This window comes from Chelonoidis abingdonii, chromosome 1, assembly GCF_003597395.2.
Source record: "Chelonoidis abingdonii isolate Lonesome George chromosome 1, CheloAbing_2.0, whole genome shotgun sequence".
NCBI classification, from domain to species: domain Eukaryota; kingdom Metazoa; phylum Chordata; order Testudines; family Testudinidae; genus Chelonoidis; species Chelonoidis abingdonii.
Genome location: NC_133769.1, coordinates 177,496,654 through 177,508,804, shown reverse-complemented (window position 1 = coordinate 177,508,804; position 12,151 = coordinate 177,496,654). Strand labels below are relative to the sequence as shown.

General features: G+C 42.7%; 1 protein-coding gene across 2 annotated transcripts in view; it reads left to right on the top strand.

Moving 5' to 3' along the window:
- Positions 1–510: 510 nt before the first annotated feature.
- Positions 511–12,151, top strand: part of RIOX2 (ribosomal oxygenase 2) — a 38,253-nt gene continuing 26,612 nt past the window's right edge. For both annotated transcript variants that reach the window (XM_032805073.2, XM_032805056.2), the window contains exon 1: positions 511–555. The gene's annotated coding sequence lies outside the window, so the exon portion shown is untranslated. The remainder of the gene's footprint in view (positions 556–12,151) is intronic.

Sequence of the window (12,151 nt, the reverse complement as noted above, 5' to 3'; positions counted from 1 at the left end):
GCTTTAAAAAAAGAGGGCGTTTATAGCCCTATTGTCTGCAGAAACGATTGATCACGTGAACTGTAAAACGCCTTGATGCTTAAGGGCAAATAGAGAGAGCACAATTATTGTTCTTAAAAACTGCGTGAAAGTGGGGCACCGGACACGATTTTTGAAGAGGTGGGGCTCACACAATCGGCTCGACAGTAAATTCAGGCCACCCAAACTTTGATCTCAACTCAACCCCTCCTAGCCTCCCCACGTACACACACAGGAGAGGGCTTGTAAAACAAGCTGCACGGCTCCTCCTTGCGTGTCCTCCCCTTTGCTAGGGGACAGTAGCAAGACACGTGGGTTTATTTTAAATCAAGTCAGGCAGAGCTGGAATAACACCCTGCAAAAATTGCCTGAGTTTTCCTCCGACCCTTGGTTGAGGCTCAATCGGGCTCCAGCAGCGGGAGGGGAGGAGGAGCCGAGGCCCCGTGACTGCCCGGGCCCAGCTGCGGAGGAAGCGCCGCGCGGATCAGTCTCCTCCTGCCAGTCCCCAGGCTCCGCAGCGCGCCCTGCAGCGGGCCGGTAAGTGCCCTGGCGGCTCCCCCACCCCGGCAGCCACGTTGGCGAGCAGCCCGGGCAGGAGCGGCGGGGCCCGGCCGGAACTTCAGCCTCTCGCTCTGGCTGCCGCGCCGCGCCCCCCGGGCCCCGTCCCGCAGCTCCGGGGGTGTAGCGCCCCCACCCCCACTGCCGCGCTCCTGCAAACCCGCCCAGGCTGCAGCCTTCGGACAAGCGCGTCTGTCTCTGCTCCCTGCTGGCCCTCCCCCATTGCCTGGCAGGCCGCGCTGGGCGGGGATCTGGGCGGGCTCAAAGGGGTGTCAAAGCCCTTGTTCCCCTACGTGCCCCCTCCCCCTCTTCCTCGTTGTGGTGGGGGGAGGGCGCCTGGGGCACAAGTGGGCTTGGCAGGATGCGGTTTTCATTGTTAATGTTGAGGGATAATATCGATGTTTGTTTTAAAGCATTTCCCCCGATTTAGTGTTTCACAGTTGTGCAACCTGATGAGCTCTCAGCATATTAAAAACATTGGTATCAAGTTAAATTTTCACAGTTGTTGGAAATTGGGGGGGAGGAGTTTGATAGTAATTGTTTAGTGACCGTAGACCAGAGGTTCTCAGACTGGGGGGGTCAGGACCCTTCAGGGGGTTGTGAGGTTATTACGTAGGGGGGGGCCACGAGCTGTCAGCCTCCACCCCAACCCCCCCTCTGCGTCCAGCATTTATAATGGTGTTAAATATATAAAGGTGTTTTTAATTTATAGGGGGGGGGCGGTTGCACTCAGAGGCTTGCTATGTGAAAGGCGTCACCAGTACAAAAGTTTGAGAACCACTGCCATAAACATTGAGATTCAAAAAGTTAAAAGCTTTATAATTGCTTACACACATCCTGTGAGCTTCCTGTGTGGAAATTAAGTAATTATCCTTCAGTTAACCTCTGATATGTTTTCAAGCAGCATTTATCATAGCTTTCTATTCAGATTTGAACCTTAGCGTGCATAACCTGAGAAGCTAGCATGAACCCCTCTAAGCTTAATTACCAGCTTAGATCTGATCTTGCTGCCACCAGCCAAGAATTTTTAGTGTCTTGGCTCACTTTGGTCTCCCCAAAACCTTCCCTGGGGAACCCCCAAGACTCAGATGCCCTGAGTCTACAACAAAGGGAAATAACCCACTCCCCCCCAACCTCTCTCCCACCCAGAATTTCCTCTCTGGGCTAACGTAAGAGTTACTGATGCAACCTCTTTACATCACAATACCAAGAAGCATGTCTCCTCTCTTCCACAAAGAGACAAATCCCAAAGACAAGGAAACAGAAAAGATTCTATCTTTCTTCCCCTTTAGCTTTTTCCCGCCCTGGGACACTAGGAGAGTTAAACACAGAGAGCAGCTTTTCCCCTCCCTCCTGTCTTTTCTTTCTCCCACCAATTTTCTGATGGGTCAACTAGAAAGAAAAAATCAGCAGGTCTTAAAAAGCAAAACTTTTAATAAAAATAGAAGAAAGAATAGAATAACAGTTCTCTGTAACTTAGATGGTATGATGCAGGGCTTTCAACTTATAGAAAATGAATAAACAATAGAAAAGGGATAAACAGCCTTACCCAAAAACAATACAATTTAAAGTACTTATAGCCAAATACACATAAAGACTCCACCAGCCAGATACACAGATGCAAATACAGCAAAACAATTTAAAAGACTATACTTTTGCTAACTTTGTACTTACAACTGGGAAACAGTAGATTAGAAGGACTGGAAATAGACCCTCTCATAGCTGAGAGAGCACAGAACAGACAAAGACCCAAGACCAAAAAAACCCCTCCCTTAAGCTTTGAAAAATCCGGTTTCCTGATTGGTTCTCTTTGTTAACCCTTTACAGGTGAAAGAAACATTAACCCTTAGCTATCTGTTTATGACAGCATTTTTCTGTAAATTCTGCCCATCTGTAAATTTCTGTAATGGATGGAAATTTGTTGCTGGTTTGTATGTGTGCAGAGAAATGGATTTTAGCTACCTTTACTGATAAAAATCGGATCTTTCCAAGCCTAGGCAGTAACCATTAAAATGTGCAGGAGATAGAGAAGAGGGGAGTAAAGGATGACGAATCCTCCCTGTTAAAGTGGTTGGGGTGGGGTAGAGGCTTCATGTGCTGTTAAACAACCAAGCTATATGTAGACTGCATAATATCTGATATTGATAACCACTTTGATCCCTTAAAGGTCCTGGAATACTAATATTCTTCATACATACAGTACTACTAAAATGCAAGCCCCTCTGTGGCACAAGGCAGCAGCTAATTGGCACACAGTGCAACAGTGTGGGGACATTTCAGAACATCTATTTAAGTTTAATCTAAAACTCCACATTCACATTCGTGCATGAAATGCTGTTTATCTACCTTGCAAAGCTGAAGGCCTGAGGTGACCGTGCTGGGATTTGATCCAGTATCTTCAGGAGGCCAGGGTGGTCCAAATCCTGAGAGTGGGTTCCATTTGACATTTTGATTAAAAAAACTAGAATATGAAATTAGTGATATACATCAGATGGATTAAAAGCTGGTTAACTGATAGGTCTTAAAATGCAATTGTAAATGGGGAATTGTCACTGAGTGGGTGTGTTTCTAATGGGTTCCTGCAAGTATTGGTTCTTGGCCCTATGCAGTTTAACTTTTTTATCAATGACCTGGCAGAAAATATAAATTCATCACTGATAAACTTTGCAGATGACACAAGTTGGGGGAGTGATAAATAATGAAGAAGACTGGTCACCGGACAGCTGGCCTTTAAGGGGTTGAGGGTGTGAGTCTGGGGTAGAGGGAGCTGTGGCTGGGCTCTGGAAGGCGATAAGTGTTAGAGCTGGGGGAAGGGAATGTGAGTGTCTGGGCTGGGAGGGAAGGGGGTGTTACCTGTCTGGGCCAGGTAGGGTCCCATGGCTGTGCTCTGGTTGGGGGAGGGATGTGAGTGTTTGGGCTGGGGGTAGTTGTGTCTGGGCTCTGGTGGGAAGGACTGTGAGTTTCTGGGCCGGAGGGGTTCTGTGCTGGCCTCTGGAGTAGAGGGGGTGAAAATGTCTGGGCTGGGGAAGGCCTCATGGCTGGGCTCTGGTGGGGAAGGGGATGTGAGTGTTTGGATCCCTGGCTGGGCTCTGTGGGGGAGAGGTGAGAAACAGGAACTGGATTCTTGTACAGGTTTCTTTAACTCTCTACACATGGGGGAATTTTTTGTGTATCTATATTGTTACAGACATACCCGCTGACAGGTATTTTGAAAGAAATTACCAAAATAATTGAAACTGGTATGATTATATAGTGTTTTTTGACAAAATATGCAGAATTTTAAAATATTGTGCACAGAATTTTTAATTTTTTGACACAGAATACAACCAGGAGTAATATTCAGGTCACTTCTATTTAATTGCTCAAATCTTTGTTTATGAGCCTAAGTTTCTGCACTCTGGTTTGAAACTTTTGGCCTCAGATCATTATTTGGCGTCAGTGATTTAATTCTCCTGTATTCAAAAATAAACAATGTAAAACTTTAGAACCTACAAGTCCCCTGAGTCCAACTTCAGCCAATCCCTCAGAAAAACAAGGCATGCACATGGCACTGTTGTAGCTGGCATCGCAAGATATGTACGTGCCAGATGTACTAAAAATTCATATGTCCTTTCATGCTTCAACCACCATTCCAGAAGATATACGTCCATGCTGATGATGGGTTCTGCTCGATAACGATCCAAAGCAGAGCCGACCGATGCATGTTCATTTTTATTATCTGAGTCAGATGCCACCAGCAGAAGGTTGATTTTCTTTTTTGGTGGTTCAGATTCTGTAGTTTCCACATTGGAGTGTTGCTTTTTTAAGACATCTGAAAGCATGCTCCACACCTCATTCCTCTCAGATTTTGGAAGGCACTTCAGATTCTTAAAACTTAGGTTGAGTGCTTTATCTATCCTTAGAAATCTCATATTGGTACCTTCTTTGCGTTTTGTCAAATCTGCAGTGAAAGTATTCTTAAAATGAACAACGTGCTGGGACATCATCCAGCACTGCTATAACATGAAATATATGGCAGAATGTGGGTAAAACAGAACAGAAGACATACAATTCTCCCCCAAGGAGTTCAGTCACAAATTTAAATAATGCATTATTTTTTTAACGAGCATCATCAGCATGGAAGCATGTCCTCTGGAATGGTGGCTGAAGCATGAAGGGGCATATGAATGTTTAGCATATCTGGCACATAAATACCTTGCAGTGCTGGCTACAAAAGTGCCATGCGAATGCCTGTTTTCACTTTTAGGTGACATTATAAATACGAAGCAGTCAGCAGTATCTCCCGTAAATGTAAACAAACTTGTTTGTCTTAGCAATTGGGCCAACAAGAAGTAGACCAAAGTAGACTTGTAGGCTCTAAAGTTTTACATTGTTTTGTTTTTGAGTGCAGTTATGTAAAAAAAATCTACATTTGTAAGTTACGCTTTCACAATAAAGAGATTGCACTACAGTACTTGTATGGGGTGAATTGAAAAATACAAATATATGCACTGTAAAAGTGATAAAGAAATAGGAATAAAAATAATATAAAGTGAGAATTGTACACTTCGTATTCTGTGTTGTAACTGAAATTATTTGAAAATGTAGAAAAACATCCAAAAATATTAAACAATAGAATACCAACTGAAATTTATTACAGTGCAATTAATCAATTACTTTTTTTAATTGCAGTTAATTTTTTTTAGTTAATCGCGTGAGTTAACTGCTATTAATCGACAGACCTAGTTTACATTTAAAGTTTACATTTAAAAACAGGTAAATGTGCCAAGAGGTTGGTGTGATTGGTATAGGTCTTAAACATACAGATAAACTCGTTTACATTTGTGTTATTGATGTATAGAAAAAGTCAGTTGTAGATTTTAACATTTTCAGCATTTTTACTTCTCCCCAGTACACTGTGTGCTACCTTTCAGCCTTTTGAAAGTGTTGCTGCAAACTTCCACCTGTTGAGGCAATGTGATGAATTGGACTCAGATAATAAAACAATGAACAGTGCATCGGTCGGCTTGCTTTGATCGTTATCGACGCAGAACCATCATCAGCGAATGGAACGTATATCTTCTGAATGGTGTTGAAGCCTAATGAAAGGACATATGAATTTAGTACATCTGGCCGTACTATCTGCTGCGATGCCAGCTACAACCAGTGCCATGTGCATGCTTGTTTCTGAGATTGGGCTGAGTGGACTAGGGGACTGTAGGTTCTAAGTTTTACATTGTTTATTTGAATACAGGAGAATAAATCACTGACGCCAAAATAAGATCTGAGGCCAAAAGTTTCACCCAGAGTGCAGAAACTTAGGCTCATAAAACAAAGATTTGACAATTAAATAGAATGACCTGATATTACTCCTGGTGTATTCTGTGGTCAAAAAATTAAAATCTGCTGCACAATATTTAAAATTCTGCATATTTTGCAAAAACACTATATAATCATTACCAGTTTCAATTATTGGTGTAATTTCTTCAAATACCGTCATCGGTATGTCGGGTAACAATATAGGATACACAAAAAATTCCCCATGTGTAGAGAGTTAAAGAAACCTGTACAAGGATCCAGTTCCTGTTTCTCACCTCTCCCCCACGAGCCCAGCCAGGGATCCAAACACTCACATCCCCTTCCCCACCAGAGCCCAGCCATTGAGGCTTCCCCAGCCCAGACATTTCACCCCCTCTACTCCACTGACCAGCACAGACCCCTCCGGCCCAAGAACTCACAGTCTCCCACCAGATCCCCAGACACAAAACTACCCCCAGCCCAAACACTCACATCCTCCCCCAACCAGAGCACAGCCATGGACCCTACCTGGCCCAACAGGTTAACACCCCTCTTCCCAGCCCAGACACTCACATCCTTCCCCCAAGCTCTAAACACTTACGCTTCCAGAGCCCAGCCACAGCTCCCTCTTACCCCAGACTCACACCCCTCAACCCCTTAAGTCCAGCTGTCCGGTGACCAGTCTTTCATTATTATCACTTCCCCCAACTTGTGTCATCGCAAGTATCAGTGAATGAATTAATTTCTGCCAGTGGGTCATTGATAAAAAAAGTTAACTGCATAGGCCAAGACCAATACTTGCAGGAACCCATTAGAAACACACCCACTTCAGTGACAATCCCCATTTACAATGTCATGACCTAACCGTAACCAGCCATCTGTAGACACTATAATACTAGTTTTAAATCAAAAGTCAATAAAGGACCCACTCTCAGAGAAATGGACCACCTGGCCTCTCAGAACTGATCAAATCCCCTCGTCACAGGCCTCACTTTGCAAGGTTAGATAAACAGCATTTCATGCCGACGAATGTGAATTGTGGAGTTTTAGATTAAACTTAAATAGATGTTCTGAAATGTCCCCCACCACTGTTGCCACTGTGTGCCAATTAGCTGCTGCCTTGTGCACAGAGGAGGCTGCATTTTAGTAGACTGTATGATGAAGAATATTAGTATTTCCAGGACCTTTTAAGGGATCAAAGTGGTTATCAATATCAGATATTATTGCATCTACATATAGCGTTGTTTAACAAGGGCCAACATGAAGCCTCTACCCCACCCCAACACTTTAACAGGGAGGATTCTCATCCTTACTCCCTTCTTTCTCTATCTCCTGCACATTAATGGTTACTGCTAGGCTTGAAAGCATCGATTTTATCAGTAAAGGTAGCTAAAATCCATTTCTCTGCCACACATACAAAACCAGCCAACAAAATTTCCATCCATTACAGAAATGTACAGATGGCAGAATTTTACAGAAGAAAAATGCTGTCATAAACAGATAGCTAAGGGTTAATGTTTCTTTCACCTGTAAAGGGTTAACAAAGAGAACAATCAGGGAAACCGGATTTTTCAGCTTAAGGGAGGGGTTTTTTGCGTCTTGGGTCTGTCTGTTCGGTGCTCTCCTCAGCGTATGAGAGGGTCATTCCAGTTTCTAATCTACTGTTCCCAGTTGTAAGTAAAAGTTAGCAAAAGTTAGTCTTTAAATTGTTTTGCCTGTATTGGCAATCTGTGTATCTGGCTGGTGGAGTCTTTATGTGTATTTTGGCTATTAAGTACTTTAAATTGTATTGTTTTATGGGGTAACGGCTGTTTATCCCTTTTTCTATTTGTTTATTCATTTTCTATAAGTTGAAAGCCCTGCCCATCATACCATCTAAAGTTACAGAGAACTGTTATTCTATTCTTTCTTCTATTTTATTTAAAAGTTTTGCTTTTTAAGACCTGCTGATTTTTTCTTTCTAGTTGACCCATCAGAAAATGGTGGGAGAGAAAGGAAAAGACAGGAGGAGGGGAAAAGCTGCTCTCTGTGGTTTAAACTCTCCTAGTGTCCCAGGGCGGGAAAAAGCTAAAGAAGAAGATAGAATCTTCGTTTCCTTGTCTTGGGATTGTCTCTTGTGGAAGAAGGAAGACATGCTTCTTGGTTTTGTGATGTAAAGAGGTTGCATCAGTAACTCTACGTTGCCCAGAGAGGAAATTCTGGGTGGGAGAGTAGGTGGGAGTGGCGTTATTCCCTTTGTTGTAGACTCAGGGCATCTGAGTCTTGGGGGTCCCCAGGGAAGGTTTGGGGAGACCAAAGTTGAGCCAAGGCACACTAAAAATTTCTTGGCTGGTGGCAAGCAAGATTCAGATCTAAGCTGGTAAATTAAGCTTAGAGGGGGTTATGCTAGCTTCTCAGGTTATGCACGCTTTAAGGTTTCAAAATTTGAATTAGAAAGCTATTGATAAATCTGCTTGAAAAACATATTCAGAGGATTAACTGAAGGATAATTACTTAATTTCCACACAGAAGCTCACAGGATGTGTGTAAAAGCAATTATAAAGCTTTTAACTTTCTTGAATCTCAATGTTTATGGCAGTGGTTCTCAAACTTTGTACTTGGTGACGCCTTTCACCATAGCAAGCCTCTGAGTGCAACCTCCCCCCCCTATAAATTAAAACACCTTTTATATATTTAACACCATTTATAAATGCTGGACGCAGAGGGGGGTTGGGGTGGCAGGCTGACAGCTCGTTGGCCCCCCCTACGTAATTAACCTCACAACCCCTGAAGGTTTCCTGAAGCCCCCCCAGTCTGAGAAACCTCTGGTCTACGGTTCACTAAACAATTACTATCAAACTTCCTCCCCCCAATTTCCAACAACTGTGGAAAATTTAACTTGAATTACCAATGTTTTAAAATGCTGCAGAGCTTCATCAGGGTTGCACAACTGTGAACACTAAATCGGGGAAAGCTTTAAAACAAACATCGTTATTATCCCTCAACTATTAACAATGAAAACCGCATTCCTGCCAAGCCCACTTGTGGCCCCAGGCGCCCTCCCACCACAACGAGGAGGGAGGGGGCACGTAGGGGAACAAGGGCTTTGACAACCCTTTTAGCCCGCCAGATCCCCGCCCAGCGCGGCCTGCCAGGCAAGGGGGAGGGCCAGCAGGAGCAGAGACAGACGCGCTTGTCGAAGGCTGCAGCCTGGGCGGGTTGCAGGAGCGCCCCCCCCCACGGCATTGGGGTGGGGGCGCTAACACCCCGGAGCTGGGACGGGGCCCGGAGGGGGGCGCTGGCGCGGGCAGGCCAGAGCGACGAGGCTGAAGTCCGGCCGGGCCCGCCGCTCCTGCCCTGGGTGCTCGCCAACGTGGCATGCCGGGGTGGGGAGCCGCCAGGGACTTACCGGCCCGCTGCAGGGCGCGCTTCGACCTGGGGACTGGCAGAAGGAGACTGATCCGCGCGGCGCTTCCTCCGCAGCTGGGCCGCGGCAGTCACGGGCCTCGGCTCCTCTCCCACTCCCGCTGCTGGAGCCCGATTGAGCCCTCAACCAATAGGTCGGAGAAAACTCAGGCAATTTGCAGGGTGTTATTCAGCTTCTTGCTCTGACTTTGATTTTAAAATAACCACACGTGTCTTGCTACTGTCCCCTAGCAAAGGGAAGGACACGCAAGGAGGAGCCGTTGCACAGCTTGTTTTACAAGCCCTCTCCTGTGTGTGTACGTGGGAGCTAGGAGGGGTTGAGTTGAGATCAAAAGTTTGGGTGGCCTGGAATTTAACTGTGAGCCGATTGTGTGAGCCCCACCTCTTTCAAAATCGTGTCGCGTGCCCCACTTTCACGCAGTTTTAAGAACAATAATGGCTCTCCCTATTTGCCCTTTAAGCATTCAAGGCCGTTTACAGTCACGTGATTCAATTCGTTTTGCAGACAATAGGCTATAAACGCCCTCTTTTTTTAAAGCTAAGGTTGTTCACATGATCACATTTCTTCCCGGAACTGGTTTTGAGAAAAACACCATACATCACAACATTTCAGTAAACTTCAGGATCACTGACAACACAACAAGGAGTAAAAGCCAACAGTGAGTTATTGCAAGTTCAGCCCAGGATAATTGTGGTTTAAGCGTGCAAATGCAACGCTTGGTGTACTTTTAACTTCAATAGGCGTGCAAGTATGACACTTTCTCTCCCATTGGAACAACTCTGAGCTTTCAGCAAAGCATGGCATAAATATGCAGGAAGTGGACCAAAACTTTACAGCATGGCTTATTATTCTGTATTATTTACAGGACAAACTATTCCAGCACTGTTTTAAGGAGAAGTTTTTTAAAATGTTTTCAGAACCATGTGCGTTGTAACCCTCCTTCTCGTTAAGACTTAGGCACCATACTGATAGCTGTTTTGTACAGACATGCTGCTGAATATAGATGGATTTAAGCACCAGGCTTAAAATAAGAATGTGCCTTAAATACTTGCTGAATTGAGGCCTTAATTATATGAGTCCATTTGAACAAGGGGTGAGTGAGAAATAAAAAATTCTGAATGTCTACAAACTAAACAGAAAACGCTTTTTCTATATAAGATTGTCAGGATTTATACAGACTAATTTCTTTATCCATTCCCTGGCTAGCCCTGAGTCTGGTGCACTAGAAGGAGAGTAAATTTCCCATCTGAATGTTAACAAAACTCCCATCCCAAAGCCCTGCGGCTGAGGAGATACCAGGCTGTTAAAAACCAGTATTCTTAAAATGTATCCTATGGCTCTGCATTTATCACCTGGATAGCAGCTTCCACATATATTTACCAACATTTATAATACTAAGTGAGGCAACATTCATAGGGCAAATACATTTATATCATGCATCTTCAACATCTCTTATGTCCACTAAAGCCTTGCTAGATTGATAGTTAAAATATCATCAAACAAGCCTAACGATGTTAAGTAATAAAAATGGACAATAGCATCTTCTGTCCCTACTAATAGAACACAGGTTTATGCCTTTTTTTGCACATCCACTGATTTGTGATCTAGCCTCAGGGGAAAATAACCAATTTGACCAGGTTGTTTTCCCAATCAATACAAGGCTTAATGCATTCACATAATTATTCAACCCAAGAAAGATTCTGCGCCACCATTTTACCAAAAAAAAAACTGTCAATGAAAGGTCCTCCTCTTTCCCAACCAATCTTGGAAACTATATTATAAACAATTCACAATAGATATAGCCACACTGGAACTAGTTGTTAATTGTTAATACATTAAACAAGATAGAAACTCAATTGATTCATTTGTGGTTTTCTGTACAGGATCAATATAAATTGTAAAATTTAAGCCACATTCGTCTATATTTTCAAAGCTGAGATTTGAACCATCTAATAATAATCTCTATCTTAGAAAACATTCAGAATCATTTTTAAATATATTAATCATCCTAGAATAATTATTTTACATTTATAACATAGCTAGTAATATAGTTTTATTTACATTAAGTGGAATGCCAGAAAATATTAACTGGATCTTGCTAAAATTCTGTTGCTGTCCATTTATAGCTCATAGTAATGAAATAACCTACCACATACAAATAGTATAAATAAGCACAAAAAATTAACTAAAAGACTTCATCATAAGATAGATATATACAAGAAAAAAAAAATAACAAAGATGACTAAAGAGATGTTAACTAAGTGTTTAGGGAATTTTGGGGTAATGAGGAATAAACAGAGCCTTTTACTTTTTTAAATTTAGCAGTTAAATCCCAAACTACAAGTAGTTTGAGTCATTTTTCGAATCTATACGTGTACGTATTACAAAACTATAACTCTAGTAGACTACAACTAATTTTGGCCTTTTGAAAGAATTCTATTCTCAATAGTATTGATAGAACTCCTGCATGCTACTAAATAAAACTAGTAAACTATAATACACTAAATAATAATAGTATTTGGTGTGAAAAGACAAAATTTGTATTTTGTGCCATTTTGGTCCTGTTTGTGCCAGTTTGTCAAAGCGTGATCAATTTAAAAAAATAAACCCACTTTTGAAAACTACAAATGATCATGGGCTGTTGATTATTGCAGGAGCCAACATCCAGATCTGTTAGGTAGGGGAAAAGCTTTTCAACAGACAAATCTAAACAGATACGAAATTATTCATGAGGATTATAAAGAGTGAAACTTAAATCCTCTGTTAAGTCTTCTTTCCCCCTCATTTGGCTTGTGAATTAAAAATAATTATCAAAAATTCTTTAATTTGTCTTGCTGGTGGCCTTCACATGTTAATATTACCCATAACCCTCACCAGATTCACATCTCTTCT